This window comes from Parasteatoda tepidariorum, chromosome 11, assembly GCF_982258835.1.
Source record: "Parasteatoda tepidariorum strain Cologne lab strain chromosome 11, Ptep-v5.0, whole genome shotgun sequence".
Classification (NCBI taxonomy): domain Eukaryota; kingdom Metazoa; phylum Arthropoda; class Arachnida; order Araneae; family Theridiidae; genus Parasteatoda; species Parasteatoda tepidariorum.
Window position 1 is genome coordinate 30027988 of NC_141765.1, and position 19418 is coordinate 30047405.

At 26.2% G+C, this 19418-nt stretch overlaps 1 protein-coding gene across 2 annotated transcripts in view; it reads left to right on the forward strand.

Annotated features, from left to right (window-relative positions):
- Nucleotides 1–19418, forward strand: part of LOC107457482 (toll-like receptor 6) — a 152999-nt gene that overhangs the window by 107131 nt on the left and 26450 nt on the right. The window contains exon 3 of one of the 2 annotated variants that reach the window (XM_016075648.4): nt 18633–18845. The exons of the other annotated variant lie outside the window; for it this stretch is intronic. The gene's annotated coding sequence lies outside the window, so the exon portion shown is untranslated. The remainder of the gene's footprint in view (nt 1–18632; nt 18846–19418) is intronic. 2 annotated transcript variants of the gene reach the window in all.

The following is a 19418-nucleotide window of genomic DNA, read 5'->3' on the forward strand; positions in this document are numbered from 1 at the left end:
CAAGTATATGAACATCCGTTTAAATTGAATTGGATCATTGGAGAAAATATAAATTTCTTCTTACTAAAAAATTAAATATTGTTTTTAGTTTGACATATATATTGATGCAAAACTATACTTAGGTTTCAAATAAATACAATTGACTATTTTTTATAGTACTGCAAATGTTGATAATTCAATACCATTTGTTTTCATTTACTGTTTCTATATTTCTGTATCAAATCTTAAATTTGATTAAAGTTGTTATTTATTTTAATGAAAGAAGTTATGAATTCTATTTCAAACTCACGGTAAAAAAAACTTACCAGCTTCTGCATTTAAAATAAAAAAAAAGAAATCAATCGGTGTTGCATATTGTATCTGGTATAAGAAAAGGGAGGAAAAGTAAAATAAAAATGACACTTGGTTACAAAGGGGTTGTGTAAACCGTATATTACAAACAGAAATAGTACACCGGGAAAAAAAACTTTTTGTTGCATTTATACAAATAATTGATGTTGCCTAATTCGGGTATAGGGATTTAAAATCTGCAATTATTTTTGGTTCTAAAGCATTAGATGTCTCTTTAAATGACATTTTAGTCAATTTCTTGTCGAAATGAACAAGTTTAAAAACGTTATATATAACAGGGTACTGCATAAATGCTGCAGCAAACTTCTAGGGAAGTTAAGGCACATAATCAGAATTAAAACTGCATAGGAACTCATGCCCGAAAGTGCCATTGTACGTGACAAGGTGCGTTTCACTACTATGAGATGTTCAAAAGTACATGAAGAAACAGTTCATATTAGGGGAGCGCCCCTTGTGACGTATGACGACATATAGAGACTTGGGTTCTTAGTCAGTTTTAATGCTGATGATTAACCCTAATCCCCCATTTTATATAACAAGTTTAAACTTGTAGTTTTTGACTAAAATAGACTGAAAGTGCCATTTTAAAAAAACTGTAGCTTGGAGAGAGAAACAACTTATTTATGCAATAGGAAATTTAAAAAAATTCTCCCATGTTATTTATGTCATCTTAAGTGGATTAATTGAATTATGTTCACCTAAAGAAACCTTGCATTACACATTTGTTTTCGATTTCAAATAAGTTAATTTTACATATGCAGATATTTTTAATCATGTTGATGGTCTGAAAACATCAAAACAGTCAATTATATTTTCCTGAGAAATGCAAAATGTGTTAAGCCGTTTTAACAAACAATTGAGGACTTCAACAATTTAGTTTAATCATTAAACAACATTGACATTGAACCACCATTTCAAATGACATTTTTAGATTTGAATCTAACCGTTAGATGGTTGCGTTATAATATTTTAACACCTTGATAACTTTTTGCTTGTAGTGACAACATAGATTAAAAACAAAATATTTAACCCGTATACGGGTTATAATTATACCTGTTTCATGTAACAGCTAACATAATCGCAAATTTCGAGTCAAACTTTGATTTATTAATCGTTTTATTAGACTTTAAGTAAAAGCTTATCGTACACCTGTTTATTTCCTTTCTATTTTTTTTTGTTGTTTAATTATTTGCTAAGTTGCTAAGTCTGTGAGATGCATCACTATTTTTTTCATCTTGGGATTATATTTAAATATATTTTTTGTTGATAAAACTAGCTATTATTGTGATTTTAATTTTTGTTTCACTGATATATTTTTTAAAACTCCATTAAAAAAAATTATGAATGGTAGCACACTTTTTATGGTTGGAGCATTACTTATTATTTATTTTCATTTCCGGTAGAAAAAGGAAATAGCTTAAGATAAATAATCCAAAAAAACCTATTTATCTCGAAGCAAAGTATATATAGAAGTTTTCAATCAACAGATTTGATTAACTACCTCGTGTAATTGTGAATGTGCTTTTACTTTCTAATGTATTAATTTGCTTTTCAATAAATAGATGGCGGCACAATATTTTATGTTTTTATATTTGAAACGTTTTTGTGATATTTTAGGAAATACTTTAAAATTTTCATTATTATAAATGAAAGAGTTTTACTAAATGTTGCATATTAAAATATGAGAAAAACCTTATACATTTAGAAAAACCTTTTCTCGGAATAATGAAAGTTTCAAAAACAAGTTTTCGAACATTCAGCTGCGTAAATGCCTCCGCCACAAAATTTAAAATGTTTTTAGTGATCAAGATAGCTTGTGCCATTTTTATAGTGCTCATTAATCTAACAAAATCTGAATTAAAAGACACTTGATCACGTAAACTTCGTTAACGAAAACATTAAAATCGAATATCAAAAGATTCCCGGATTGACAATATATTTCAGTCGGTCAAGAATCTTTGTTCTATAGCTCATTCCTTCGAAAGGAGCATATCACATATTTCATCAAGACATGTTTTATTACCAGGCGATACGCTTGGGCACTTATCGAATTTACGCACTTGAAACAAATAATATGAAATTCGCATGTTTCCGCAAGTAACTCATGCGTGATGTGTTGAAAGGATCTGTTGAATACCATTTAAAACTCTTTTTCTTTTTCAGCGAGATCTTAACCAATGCAGTTCTTCGTGCTTGTTATTCAAACAAAAAAAATAGAATAAAGATAGAGTAATAAAATAAATTTTGAAAATTAATTTGCTCAAACAATTTAATTTTACACTAAGAATGTGAAATTATATAATTAATTTTAAAAACATATCGAAGCATATTTCAAGATGTGTATAGTATTAATTAATTTTTTAAAAAAACGTTAGTCTACTAACCTACTTCATTCCTAAGGTTGGTTCGAAAATATTTCATTTTTAATTTTAAACGAAACCATTGCCTTAAAGGTAGATGATTGTCTTTTTAAAAATTATAATGTATTAAATCATTAAATTAAGGAGCACTTTAGATGGAAATTTGGGCATATCCGAAACTTTAATAAATAGTATGCAAAATTTGCATGTAGTCACATTTTGTATTTATTTATCTTATCACTCTTATAATTTTAATTTTAAAATGTAGCCATTAATTGATTCTAGTGTGCATGAAAATATGTGCTGTCATTAAATGAACAAATAAATAAATAAATAGAACTGTAACAAGAAAAGTGAATAAAAATGCAACTATATGCACTGCAAAAAGTTTTAATTTACCTCAACACCAAAAATGGTGGAAACTTTACACCAAATTCTTTACAGTGTATTAATTTGATAAATTTTAAGTTCATATAGTAAGGGTTTACTGGAAATTTTAGTTTTCAAAATTATAGCTCTTATTATCACACATGTTTTGAAAATTTGAAAACTGAAAATTATTTGTTTTTGTGCCATGCTATTTGGTATCATTATAAAACTTTACCACACTTACTAATCACACATTATAAAAACCTATTTTATTTTTAATTTTACCAAAATCATTACCAAATCACTTAAGTAAGAATTACCGAGTTTCCTGGTGTTCTCAAAAACGCAGTAAATTTTAACATATTTTAGTAGTTTTAGCAATAAATTTTTATGAGTCTGATATGTAAATGTAAAGCACTGATTTGAAAGAAACAGATTACCGAAAATACAATAAATTACACCGGAAATACACCAAAAATACAGTAACTACGATATCGAATTTGAAATATCTGACTTTTTTGAAATTTAATTTCTCAGGAACTATTCAAGCGATTTTGCTCAAATCTTGTATTTTGCCATGTAAAATTATATTCTTTAAGATGATGCAAGAAATTTTATACCTTACAATTCAAACTTTTTTCGACCATTTTTAAATAAAATAATCGAAAATAATAAGTATTTACTAAAAATAATTTTTTGCATATTTGTATTTTTATTTTTAATTTTATTAATTTTTTTCACCTTTGGATAAACGAATTTAGTAATTGTGTGCAAATTTTTTTCAATTTTCTTAAACAGTTCTAAAGATATAGTAAAATACGCAAAAAGTAAAATTAACATTAAGGGGTCCAAATTTTGGAACACTCTCCTGACCAAACTATTGGGACCATATTTCTTAGATTGCGGCTACCCTCTATATTTTGGGGTCTGATGAAAGGTATATTAATTTAGCGAAAGTAGTATTTAGATAAAGTATCGTCTGCACTAATTAATTAGCATATTTGAGGACTCCCCCTCAAACCTTTAAGATTGAGTCCTAGAACGTGAAGATCCGATTATTAGATCAAAATTCTTCTCCGTTCCTTTTTTGCGCACTGTGCAGTACGCAGAAAAAATGGGCCAACTTGAATAACTTTTGATTTATTGATCTGATTTTAATGTTCTAGGACTCAATCATAATAGCTTAAGGGGATGACCTCAGATAAGCTAATTATAACAAACAATATTTGAAGTTACGAAATCAGACACAAAAATGCAATATCTCTAAATAAACATAAAATTTTTTCGACTGATTCGGATTTCTGATCCCCAAAATATAGGGGGTAGACGCAATCTGGGAAATATGAACCCAATAATTTGGTCTAGAGAGCTCTCCAAAATTTGAAATCCTTAATGTTAATTTTACTTTTTGCGTATTTCGCTTTACCTCAAGAAATTTATAAGCGAATGAAAAAATTTTGCACACAATTATAAAATTTGTTTATCCAAAGATAATTCTACACAAAAGATAATTTTTAATAATTATTTGTTATTTTATGTAATGATAGACGGAAAATTTTGAATTATTGTACATCATTTTAAAGAATGTAAATTTAGACGGCAAAATACGAAATTTGAAAGAAATTTGTCGAAATAGTTTCAGAAAAGCTTAACAATTTTAAAAGCCTAAAATGTCCTTCGAACTATAATTATTTATTATAATTGAGGTCACCCTTTTGAACTATTAAAATTGAATTCTAGTATGTGAAGATCCGATTACTAGGGATCACAATCCACTATCCCAATTATTCAGGTTATTTCGTTCATTTATTTATTTTTTTGTCACTGCACACTGTCTGAAAGGAGTTAAATAGATCATTATTATATTATAGATTAAATTACTTTTGATCTATTTAAGAAATCAGTCATAACGGCGCTTTGTTATGCAATTTGAAAAAGCTAAATTTGCCTCAATATGATTTCTAAACATAAGTCATCACCAACTTCATAGCAACTCAGGTTAGCTTAGTGAAGGTTAGTAATAATAATTTCTCACAATACAGTTACCATATTTTAAAAGATTATTAAAAAAACTTCCAGATAGTACTATTTATAGAGATACAAAAATTATTACTGCTGTTATCATAAAATCTTTTACAATAAAAGATTGTGTTGATATTGTATAGATATTAATTTCATTCAGAAATTAACCGTCTAAACACCAGATTTCCTTTTAAATTAGTAAATAAAGTTTGCGCATTTATAAGACCACCAAAAAGTTTGGTTATTTTTACTGAAGCGATTCGGAAATGATTCATGTAAATTAAAAATACAAAATGGTTTTATAATATGTGATAAAATTTGGCAAATGTCGAAAAATTTGGTAATTTTATCATGATAACTTGAAGTATGACATAAAAACCATTTATACAGTTAAATTTACTTTTAGACTTATTATTTTTTTTTTAAATTCACTGAATATGTGGTAATAAGGATTATAAGTTAGAAAATCAGAATTTCTGGTAAGTTTTTACCATATGAGTGTAAAAGTTACCATATTAATGATTTAAATATCGTATATTTTGGTTTCATCTACCAAAATCATGTTGTTGTTTTTTTTACCTGAAATGTTATTACCACACAGTGCGAACGTTTTATAAGAATTATTTTTCTCGGCGTACAATATGGTTCAAATTAGTATCATATTAAAGTTTCATTTGGTTTATTTTGTATGGTTTAACATGCATTCCTATTTCTAACAGTGAATCAAGAATTTTCGATTTCTAAACCAACTAAACGCTGAAAAAAAATAAGTTAATAAATAAATATGAAAAGTCAAATAAATTTAAAATACATCCTAAGCCTCTATTCTAACAATGATACACGTCTAAATAATTTCACATTATATCATTTTTATCTGTTTAACACACCAAAAAATAAAAAGATCTGAAAGGGAAAAAACGAGAAATTCTTCATATATTCTAAAAAGATGACTTCCATAAGAGTAAAAAAAAAACCTTAACCGTTTTAGGAAACACACCCTGCAACTTAGCAAGTGAAAATATCTATTCCCTTTGATAAAATAGAAAGAAAACGTTTAGTTATCTCTTGATATCTGACAGCATTTTTTCTTTCCTCCAGTTATAAAATAAGACAGAATATTTTAAATAGCACCTGACTTTTGTTAAAGTCCACGACAAACTTCAATTCAAAATCCTTAAATAGACTATTGCTTTCTAAATTGAAGTATAAAAAGAAAACTTTTAAACTTTGTCATTTGTAAGCTTTTTCACCAAATGGAATATAGTTTATGGCTGTAGTAAAAGGTAGTTGAGATACGTGTTATCGCGAAATTCATGGGAAATAGATGGAATTTTAATGGCATCGTGAAGAAAAATTCCTTTTTGGCGATTCTAAAATCATTCAGGGGCTACTTTTCTTTGCATTTTACCTTTTGAAGTAGGAATTACAATTCAGACTTTATTATTTTATTTTTTGAATATATCATAACTAAGTATTTTCCGTTCTTTTATATTTATTATCCTTTTGATATGATTTCTAAACTATTGTATAATTTGATATATTTTCAAAGGATTTATCTCACTGATATTCATACATGCTTTTTAAAGAAATTGAGCACTGAAAAAATTGCAATTGAATTTAAACGGATATTTTAAAATCAACTATAACTGATGATTTCTTTTAACAAGAAGTAATTTATAACGCTCTTAAACGTAATCCTTTGACAAGCAATTTAAACTTTTTAATTTCTTTTGACAACATCATTACTATATATGGTTAATATATTTCTATTTATTAGCTCTTTTATGATTTTTCAACTATTCTATTATCTCATTTATTTCAAAAGGCTGCGTTGTCACGCAGTTTTCAGAAAACATGTTTTTTGAAAAATGAGCTCTACAGAAATGAAATAAAAAATGTGCAAATGAATTAAAGCGGACGTTGTAAAAATAAGTGCTAATCATAAGTCATGCCCTTTTCCTACCTGGGATCATTTATTGATATAGTTTCTGTTAATAAGACCCATTAACAAACTTTTTTTAGATGCTAAAAAAGGAACTAAAAATTTTAGGCTTCTTGTATATTTGGTAGTAAAAGTTATGTAAAGAAAAAAACTAAATAATGAAACAAAATATAAGCTTTTACGAAACATAAATCGTGGCAATAAAAAATAGCTGAATTCAAATTTAAAATTGAAATATTGAATTAAGCGCTTTTCAGCTATACACTAATAAATTTCCTTTTTCTACTTTTTTATTCACAATTTTTTTAAAATTGAATTACCTCTGCATTAAATGCAATTATCTTAGTATTTTCACTTATATGCATAGTATAATATATTTCATACATATTGCGCACTATTGCTAATTGCTCTTGAATTTAAAAAAATTGCTTTAAAGAGAATTTATAGATTTATTTATAATTAATTAGTCATCATAAAATTCAGAAATACTTTATGGAGTTTATTTTATGTTTCAGCTTCTTATTTTAAATTATTTAAAAAAATATTTATTTAAAAATCATTTCGAAATTTGGACAACAAATATTGCGGTTATGATAAAATTTACTATGATAAAACGTGAAAACATTACAATATTTCATATTTTTTAATTTTTCTATTTATTCAAGCTATTTAAAATTCTAATTGAAAAATGTTTTAATAAAAATTAGATACAAAATATTTTTGTCCAAATGAAAGGAATGCTGATAAAAGACACAATAAATTTCACACAAATAAATTTCTACTCCGAAGAACAATAATATTTTCTTGAATACTATTCAGTTAAATTGATATTAATATACAGTATGTATATTAATATCAATTTAACTAAATATGTAATTATATGATTGTAATCTCATGAAGATATTTAAGACAATTTCGATTTTTTAGTGCATAATAGATAAGAAATTAATTTTCAGAAAAATTTCATAAACGACATAAAAATATAGAACCTATGGTTAATAATTGTATGGTTAATAATATGGTAATAATTCTAAAAAGAAATGGGGAGTTCTTTACTTCAAAAATATGTTGTTAAGTTTTAAACTGGTTTTCGTTCCTAAGAATTAATTTTAAAAGTTTAAAGATAGTTTTCTTTTAAACTATATGTTTTTCTTCGCGGTTTAACAGAAACAGATATTTTGTAATTCCTGAACAAAAAATACTAAATGAAATTTAGTGGTTAAATTCATTTATTTTAAAGTATTAAAAGTAAAGTTTAGTTTTTTAAAATATTTATTTTGCCTAGAGAATAATATTGCATTTACAAAATATCATAACGGGATAAAACAGAAAGTTCAATTCTATTAAAATATTCGAAAATTGCATGATCATCTGTTTTATGTGATACAAATAAGTGAATGTTGTTGCTAGTTTAAAACCAAGTTTTGAAGTACACAAGATTAATACATATATAGAAATAAAACTATTAAGCGTATTTTTAAACGTGAATTTGAAGTGGAGAATTTAAGCAAAGCTGCATAACTGTATTAAACATTTATTCGTTATTATTTTAATACTTTGCAGATACTACAATAAATAGTTCTCCGAATTTCCCAAACTATACGTAATAAGTTTTTTGAACTCTAGAATTTAACCTTAAAAATTTGAAGGGTTAAAATCACCGGAAATGTTTATTCACTAAAATCAAACAAATGCATAAACAAGTATTTGTATTTCTTTTATTTACATATATTAAATACTTTAAAGTAATGATATAAGAGTAATCAAATCGAAATATTTTTTTAAAACTACAACTACATTATTCTTTAAATAACAAAAATGATAATGTATTTAGTTTTAAATTATCTAATTTAGAAAAGCCATTTATTTGTGTAAGAAAATTTAAAAATAAAAAATGAAACTCATAAATCATCTGAAAAATTTATATGGTATAAATCAAGAACAATTATCTAGCTTAGTTTTAAATTATCTTAATAAAAGTCCTAATTATGCATTTTAATTTTGTTACTGTTGTTATTTTCTTCCTTTTAAAAATAATCTTTAATCCTTTTTCATGATTTTCGACAGTGAGAATAAATTTGTTTTAATTCATTGTTTCTTAAAAGTTACTTTGGGATTTATTAAGTAAATGTAATTTGTAAATTGTCGCTGCTAGGCTTAAAAAAATTTCAAATAAAGAATTAAAGGATTTGCTAACCCATAATATTTTTCTTTACTTTACTTTGCTGTTTCTTTACTTTACTTTATATTTTCTAAAATAAGACGTGCTGACTTAGCGAATTCCGTGAAAATTATATATGTTTTTTTAAACATTAATATTATTTAAAATTAAATTAATATTATAAAATTACATTAATATTATAAAAAACAGAATATTAATTAGTTTAGCAAGTTGTATTAGTGCCATATTTACATTTATTGCTTACGAATTAAATCATTTATTTTGCACACGCAGTAAGAAATTTCAGGTACAATTTATGGTAAAAAGTACCGGCACTTTAGGTGTATCATTCACAAAATAAAATTTTATCGTAAAATTGCATACTATGATTTTTACAGTAATATTTATGTAATTACAGTGACTCAGCGATTTTATAGAAAGTACTACAGTAAAAATTATGGTATTTCAGATTCTTTGTTCCGTAAAATTTAACATTAGAAATGGAAAAAAGGCCGGCACTTTAGGCAACGGTACTTTTTACAGAGTTGATTTGATATTTTTCAGAGTTACAGAACTCAATAGACCAAAATCCAAATTTGTGTAATAATTAATTGTGAGGTTATTCTCAGAGAAATGTGTTTTACATGTATTAATTCTTCTGTTAGCATTTTATGATTTACTTCAAAATTAGCCACTTTTGAAAATATTTTATGCTTAATATTTTTACGTGATTTTTTTTCCTTCAAAAATTGGCAATGCAATAAATTTTAGCATTTTTATAAAAGTCATATTAAATTATTTAATTTTTTTTAAAGAAAACTTTGAATAGGAAATATTCAAATCATGTATCCAGTATATCAATAATCCCTTTTTTTTTTTAAGTTTTATACTTAATCTTATAAAAAAAGAAAAAAAATTTTTAAAACTTTTTTTAGGTCATATTTGTCTATTACCTGAAAATTAATTACTGCTTTAACAGTAACACAATTAATAAATTTCTTTTAAGTGGTTCAAGGCTGTTTAAAATGTCATTGATTTATTTCTTGTTTAATAAAGTTTCATCACATGTTCTATATCGTAACAAAATCGTTTCTATCATTTAAAAAATTCAGTTGGTTTGTGAGAAGAATGCCGTAAGCTGCGTTCTTGTTTTGTAACAAGAACGCGGCTTACGGCGGTCTTGTTAGAGGGGAAAAAAATAAAACAAGAATGGCTCTTTTCTGCTTGTTTGACAAGTCGTGCTCACAACCTGTCATTACCTCAACAGATACTTACAAAATAATAAGACTCTGATGGAGTAAATGAAGATTTTATTTATGACTTTCTCGAACATTCAACACCTGTCTCCCCCTAAGTGGCAAGCCATCGTGTCGCATAAAGAATCTTTCATTCACGTTGTCACTTTTCCTGTCTATTTTCAAAGGCGAGTATTTATTACGAGTGTGATATTACTTTTATCTAATTACGAAATGTTATTACGATTCATATCGGAAGGCAATCTAAAAAAAAGTGAACTTGAAATAAGTGATCTGCTTGGAATGAAAATGTGTTACACTGTGGAATTGTGTTTTTGTATTTTTGATGTATTTAGGGAAGATAGTATCTTTTTCTTCCCTTGACGAAATTGCATCTATTTATGGGGCAGAAAGATACATTTTGAGCATAGGTATAAATGACTGATTATGTGACTAAACGATGGCTTCAATATTTACAGATTGTCTGATTTAAAACGTTGCCAGTCGCAATCTTTAAACTGATGTGAATTCTGAACACTGTGCATGATTTTTTCCTTCCATAAGAAAGCAATCATAAAAAGTGTCAAACAATACACTCAAGAAGGGTTCAAAATTGCATAGATTTATTGAGAAGTGTTATTTTGATTCATATCGGTTAGCAATCTAAAAGAAAAGTGAACTTGAAATAAGTGATCATTTTGAAATGAAAATGTGTCACACTATGGAATTGTGTTTTTGTGTTTTCTGACGCATTTAGGAGAGATAGTATCTTTTTCTACCGACAAAAAAACGAAATCGCATCTATTTATGGTCCAGAAATACACATTTGTTGCATACTTATAAGCACAAATGACTGTTTAGATAGCTAAATGATTGTTTTAGTCTTTACCGACTGTCAGATTTAAAACATTACAAGTCACACTTTTAAAAACTAATAACAGTAGAGTGTCGCAGTTTTATGACTAATGTGAATTGTAAACACTATACATGATTTTTATTTTCCACTATGACTCCACTAATCATATTGAGAGTCAAACAATAAATGCCCTCCCAAAGGTCTCAAATTTGCCACGTTTATTAGGAAGTGTTGTTACGCTTCATCTCGCTAGGCAATCTAAAATTAATAACTTGTAATAAGTAATCTGCTTGGGATAAAAATGTGTTACACTGTGGAATTGTATTTTTTAGTTTATCATCTCCACGCTGAGAAATAATAAATTATTGCGTATAGGCCATTCATTAAAGATTATTAGTTCAGTCTGATATTTTTTTTAACTTTAAAATACGGGGTTTTCTAGTTTTCTGGGATAATTATAATCATAATCTAAAGAATTTTCTTGAGTGGAAAAAAGTTTAAATGTTAAAAACTGTTAAAATTAACGAAAATAATTTATTTAATTGAATTTAAGGGATAAAAACAATTTTCAGAATATATTAAAAAGGAAAAGGAAAGCTTAAGGGTACGTCAATTATTTGAAATTCTTCTTTTTGGCTAGTAAAAATCATTAGTTGCAAAAACAAACTATTAACCTTCTTAAACTTTTTTTAAAAGAAGCCGGTAAATGAAAACGATAGTTCTTTTCAATAGTGAATATAAAAAGAAGTGTCGTGCAATAAGCCAAATGCTTCCAACTTTAGCAATGAAATGCTATCTTTTAAGTCTACAATGTTGTTACAACGGTAACAACAAGGAGAACCGCAATAAGGTTCTGCTTGCTGGAACGGTAACAACAAGGAGAATCGCAATAATTGTTCTGCCTGTTACAACGGTAATAGCAAGGAGAACTCCAATAATGCTTCTACTTGTTACAACGGTAACAATAAGGAGAACCGCAATATTGGTTTTGCTTTTTGCAACGGTAATAAGAAGAACTGCAATAATGGTTCTGCTTGTTGCAATGGTAACAACATTAAGAACCGCAATAATGGTTCTGACACCACATTGTTATCAAATCTGTAATCTTTCTTGCAATCATTGAGCATACATCATTTCACTTCAAATCTGTTTGTCATTGATGAAAAAATTATAATTACAGATAACTAATAATATAATTAGAAGGCACCCTCTCGAACCATTAAGTTTGAGTCCTAGAACGTGAAGATCAAATAGAATCATTAGATCAAAAATATTTCAGGGTGGTCCGTTTGTCTAATACAAATGAGTTCAATTTATCGAAAAACTAAAGATATAAGTGTAGATATATAGAAAGAAGATAAAATCTTTTTCACAGAAAAATTTTAAACCTTTAGGTATTTTTTAATTAGAAAAATATTTAATATTTAAGAAAAACTTAGATTATTCTTTTTACCTCAAGCAGATCAGCCAACTTTCCTGCTTTCTGAGAAAGTATTCCCTAAGTGGTAATAAAAGACTAACTGGAATGCAATTTCACATAAAATTAACTTTTTGCAATTGCTATGACTTACACTGCGTTTCTATAACTTCTATTATATTAGATTTATTTATTAGATTTATTTATTAGCATTTAGTGGTGGATAAAAGAGTATTAAATATTGAGTTTATAAATTCACGAATTAGAGAGAAATTTATAATTATATTATTTCATTCTTATATTTATCACTTTAAAAATAAAAATGAAATAATACGGACAATCTGTAGTTTCGGCAGCAATGCATTAAGCGAAAATTGAGTTATTATTAATTAATATAAAAAAATGAATTCATTGTTGGATTCAGAAGCCATTTTTTCTGCTGCCCCTATCAGAAAAAATGTTGTACACCTTATTCTGCATAAATATTTGAGACGTGTGTGCAAGGTTTTTTTAGGGAACATTAAATAGTATTTAACTGCCTGACGTCAAATACAAATAAGTTATTATAAGGTTTGATGTCGGACCATTATTATTATTGCAATATAAAGTGACATATAATCGTCACGCGACAGCACGAGACACCTGAGGCTTACAACTAAGTGGTCATAAAATACTTTGCATTACCCAACTATTCTTATATAGCCTGACACATTTCTACCAATCCAACATTATTATACATTCTGTATATCGCTGAAGTAATATTTTACAACACAATCTATAATTTTTATGGAATTGATTTGCCCGGAAAACATTGATAGGATTAAATATTTCAAAGGAAAAAAAGCGTTATAAAGCAATTCTGAATAAACTGCTGACATATATTTAGATTAAAATTTGACTGTTATCCTTACAATAAAAAAGGTTAAATGTTAGACATCTTTGACAAGATTTTAGTTATCAAAATCACCCTGTTAGAAAATTAATGTCAATCAAGCATTGAATATTGCATTCAAGTATTGTTTAAATAAATAGAACTCTCCGTCGTGTCTGGATTTGAAATTTTTCCTTCATTTCAGAAAAATTAGCTAAGTCCACTGACACTTTGCTTTATTGTAAAAAGCATAAATAGGACATTTTATTTCGATAGCTTTTCTTTAACTTAGCACAACTTAAATATGTCATGCAATTTTGGATTCATTATTAAAAAAGTAAAAAATAGCAATAAAATGAATTTTGAAAATGACGTAGTTTATATTATATGAAGTTCTATGATCTAGTTTTTTTAAAGATATCTCGTTTAAAAATATAAAATCATACACTAGATGTGGCTTATTTTTCGAAATATTTTCTGAAAAATGATTTAAATTCTGTAGTAAAATAAATTTTTTGTCAACAAATTAATTTTTTTGTCTATCCGAAAGACACAGAGCAATAAAGTGTGTTTTAAATGTTTCACGTATAGAATATACACTATTCAAAATGAGAAAACTTTTTTAAAAGCATACCGGTGTGTAATTGCAGCGGAAATAAGTTAAGATAAAATAAATTTAGTTACCGAAATTTCTTTCAGTTTCATATATTCAGTTTCCTTTTGCAAAGCATCAGCAACTTTCATTTTCAATAATTTATGTCTTCTCTCAATGAAAGGAAGTCTGTTTAATTTTGTCTTAATTTCTTGATTTAATTCGCATAAAATTTTAATTAGAAACGGGGCCAAAATATTGAAATTTATAAAAATTATACTATTAAAGATACTGTTCTATTTTTTACAACTGTTCCAAAACCAGAAACAAAAAATCGAGAATAAAGTGTATTGAAATCAATTATTTGTTCTGAATAATCAGTGTATAATAAACAACAAAACTATTTTGGTTGTTTTTTGCGTATTTTTCCTCAAATAAAATTGCTTTTATTTATTATTTTACAAGGATTTATCTCAATTTTATATTCTTTGCCAATTATCAACGTTTTCCTAAGCGTCATCTTTCCAATCGTAAGTAAGTCTGTCGTCAAAATTTATTGGAGAAAGATTTTAGTCTAGGTAAGTTAAATTCTTTTGTTTTAGAAACAAGAATCGTCAACATCTTCAATCTTGAGAAAGGCAGCATAAAAGGTATGTGTAATTTCCTTCAACAATTATTTAATGTATAATTATATATTTTAAGTTAAGAAATTATACAATGAATTATTATTATATAATTATTATTATATAATTATTATTATATAATCATTATTATATAATTATTATTGTATAACTATTATTATATAATTATGTAAATTAATAATTATTTTATTCTTAAAAATATATATAATTATTTTTTATATAATAATGCATTTTTAGTTAGGTAAATTCATAATTAAGTATTCAATATGAATATTTTTGATGGTTTTAATTATTTTTTATGCATTTTTGTTTAAATATAGCTTAATTTTAGTTGTATGAGTTAGTATAGTTGTAATGACTTCCATCAACTTTAAATTAAAAATATTTATATGCTTATTTGTGCCCCGTAATTCCTTCACTTTTTCGCGTTACAAAAAATTTTGTTTGGGTGATTTATTTAGAAAGACATTTAAAAGCATTCGTTTACATATTTCACTGCATACGTGCGAATAAAGTAAGTGACAAAATTTCCCTACCCTCTTTGCTGCTAAAAAAAATCAGCACAGTGTGCAATGCGTCTATCCCGTAGCTTAAAATTTTTACTTTTCCTTTGTTTTAGAAACAAGAATCAGAAGGATGACTATAATTATTTTAAATCCTTCAAATTATAATACTAATCACTTAATAAATATTTTCTGATAATAATACTATTTATAAAGAAAAAAAAAGCAAATTAATATAGAAAAACAAATACAGTAGAAATAAAGTAAATGACTGCCTTTTGGATCTCTAGGTAGGTGTGAGTAATTTTAGAATTGTATGTATGTTATTCTAAAACCAGGTACAGAAAAAATATACAAATAAAAATTAAACAAAATGCATGCGTACAAAATTTACAGACAGCATTCAGGAGGGTCAGATCTCGAACAATGTAAAATTCTCAGCCAATTAATGCGGACATAATAACTGCCACATTACATACAACGAATAATGTTAACGAATGTTTTACAAATGACAAAGAATATTTTTGATCTTAAGTACTCAAAAAAGTTAAGTTTTTAAGATAGTTTTGAAAATATTTACATTTTTCATGCTTTGAATTTTATGAGGGAGTAGTTTTATGAATTTGGGGGATAACAAAAGAAACTTTTAAAGAAAAATATTCCTATTAGGCTTGGTATCTAGGTCCTTTTAAGATAGTTAGCCTTTAAGCTACTAATAATAGCTTTTTATGCTGAAAATCGTTATGGTTTACAAAATATAGTAGGAATACACGGAGAAAAAAAGTATTTTCAAAACTTCAAGAATATGGTAAAATTTACCTTGTTTCAGACTCTATGGGAAGCAAAAGCCTGAATATTTTTAATCAAAGTGCTTTGGTAATAGTTTTGGTAAAATTAACAGTAAAATATGTTTTTTTATAATATGTAATATAGCTTAGTAAATGTGGGAGAAGTGGGAACTTTTTTCATAATAATGTAGAACGTAGCATAAAAATGCTTTATTTGGTTAAATTTAGTTTTCAGTTTTGTATTTTTTTTAAATAAGAGCGGTAGTAAAAACTATAATTTTGAAAATTAGGATTTCCGGCAAACAGTTACCATATGAACGGAAAAATTACCAAATGAATAGTTTAAATACCATACATTTTGATTTTATTTATCAGAATTGTTTTTTCTTTTTTTTCTAAATTTCAAATTTTCTTTCTCCATGCAGTTTGTAGAATAATAATTTACGAATCGGTAAAATATTGAGAAGTCGGTCGTAGTTGATTTTTTTCTTATTTGTATGGTAATATTTTGTAACATTTGAGTTAATAATTTATTCAAAAATAAGATAATTAATAATTCGAAAATAAGGACATTATTAAAAAAGACAGAATTAATAAAAAAATCCTCTTTTCCCTGAACTATTTGTATGGTACATAAATTCTTAAAATTACTTAAACATTCTTAATAGCTTAATGATATTGCTTTCAAACAAATTCAAAGGATACAGACATATCCCTAAAAACAAAAGTTTTCGTAGAAAGTATAGCTCTTTTATTAGAATCCACATAAAATCTCTAGTTTAATTTTTTTACGTTCATTACTGACGAAAGTTTTATTTTAACTATTTTAAACTGATCCAGCAAACTCAAGAATTAGTCTTTTATTTTGAATAGACGAATTATTCATGAGTTATGAATAGTTATTCATATTTGACTAACTATTGAATAACTATTACATACACTCAACAGATATGAAAATAGAACATTATCCGGTAAAAAGCGTTATTTCATACGACGACAACGAAGAACGGCCTTATGGACATTTAACTGAAAGTAACAGATGTCCCATCTTTTCAGATGGGGAACAAAGAATTCCGCATTAATGACTGCGGAATATTTATGAATGATGCCTGTAGCACATGAGTTTGAATGATCGCTGTTTAAAGATTGCTTCAAGTACTTGCTTTTGTAGAGTTTCTACGTTCTATTTAACTTATATTTGATGCCACTAATTTTCTTTACGTAATTTGAGGTGTGGTTGTATAAGGAGATCTTAGAAGCTATTTCACCAAGGAAAATATGAAAGCTACAGTTTAAGGGCCTTTAACTCTAAACAAAGCGCTGGTTTTAAATACTACCTTTTTGAAAATAGTTTTTTCTAATACAACAGACAGATATCTTAAGTATTTTTTTTAAAAAAAACTTAGAATTTTTTATTAAAAATCAATATTTTTTTTCTTCTTTTTGAAGGAAATTATTAAAATCAATGAAAATTTAAAATTTTTTTATTGGCTAAGAGCATTATATTAGTTAAATATTTTAACATACTATTTTAAAATTATTAAATTGAAGATAGTATTTCTTTCTTTAAAAAAATTCTGGAATGAGTTAGTGAGATTCTAAGTCATTATAATGTATTACAAGAGGTAAACTAAGCTAGTAAATGAGAGAAGACGATAAATGCCAACAAACGAAAATGAATATACTAATGATCAAAAATATACCAGATTTAAAAAATATGTCACATATAACAGACATTCATCTAATAGACGTATATAATAGAGGCAGATTCCTTCACATAGAAAATAAAATGTGCCTGCTCTGCATATAACTTGAAAAATCCCATTAAAAAACTTCATATATAGTTCAAAGGGAGGTAATATGGAGCAAATTTAATTCAACTGTCATTAGTCACACTTTTATGAGGATATATTATACATAGTTAACAAGTTATAAATAACATTTTTGTGTCAATGTTACATTCAAATCATCTAAAAACATTTTTTTTTTTTGTAAATATACAATTTTTTCAAGGAAATTGTTTTGTTGCTTTCCATGCCTCTACGGATGGGGTAACACTAGATAGCTGCTTAGTAGATATTAGAAAGTTTAAAACACTGTAAAGAAATTCAAAAAATTAATTCTGTATGCCCCACGGCGTTAATATAAGTATCCGTGATTAATAAGGAATTTCCATAAAACAGAGATAGAAAATTTCTAGGTTGGATAAAATTTGCTACATCGAGAAATCTAATTGAGGTCAGGGCGATTTTATGTGAATCCATTAAATTTTTAATTTTAAAATAAAACGTCCTACCCAAATCTGTCCCCATAATTTTAATTATCCATTGTTTTTTTAGTGTAATAGCATTTCCTGTTTTTTAATAGCATGCATAAAAAATTTATTTACTCAAAGGCTTAAGGAATCTATACTTATACTTATATCTTAGGTGTAAATTCAAGTAGTTTATTTATTGTTATTAAGACTTAGATCTTGTTATAACTATGTTCAAGTCATACTTAAGTATATTTTTTTTCTTTTTAGGTTCAAAAAACCTTACGGAAAGGCAATTTTATATGAAGTCATTTGGATATTTCCTTTTCTATGAATTTGAAGAATTGAGTTTGAAAATGATGAAAACTGTGTATAATTTTACGATATATTTCAGTTTTACTGGAATAAATGGTGATATTGCATATAAGAGGATATATTATAATAAATTGGGTACAATTTTCAGTGGAAGTTAGAGAATTCATGGTATTTATCCTTCCTTTTAAATAATCCTGTGTTAATAGTATGAGCACATTTAATTAAATGCGATTAAATTAAATGCTCTAACATCTTTATTTGCAAAGAGGGTTTATACATAGTTAAACTTATCTAAATAATCATAATAGTGATCCATTTTGTAACTCTTCTAAGTAAAATTTAGATTTTGAGTAATTAAGCTTCTATTTTCAGATTTTATAAAGCTTCATTAGTAGTCAGTACAAAGTATTATTAATTTAAACCACCAAGTAAATGAAAATTTCAAAAAAACGAACAAAAAATGAGTTTTATCTCTTTTAATTAAAAAAAATTAGATATTTAAAATCCAATTTCTCAAGAACTATACGACCGATTTCATCCAAATTTTGTATTTTGCCATATAAAATTACATTATTTGAAATCATCTAAAAAGTTTTCTTTTATCTTACACTTATTGTTAAGTTAATTAATAAAAAATTATAAAAGATTAATGAAAATTATTTTCGTGAGGAATTATCTTTGGATAAACGAATTTTATAATCGTGTGCCAAAATCTTTTTGAAGTTACTAAACAAATTCTTG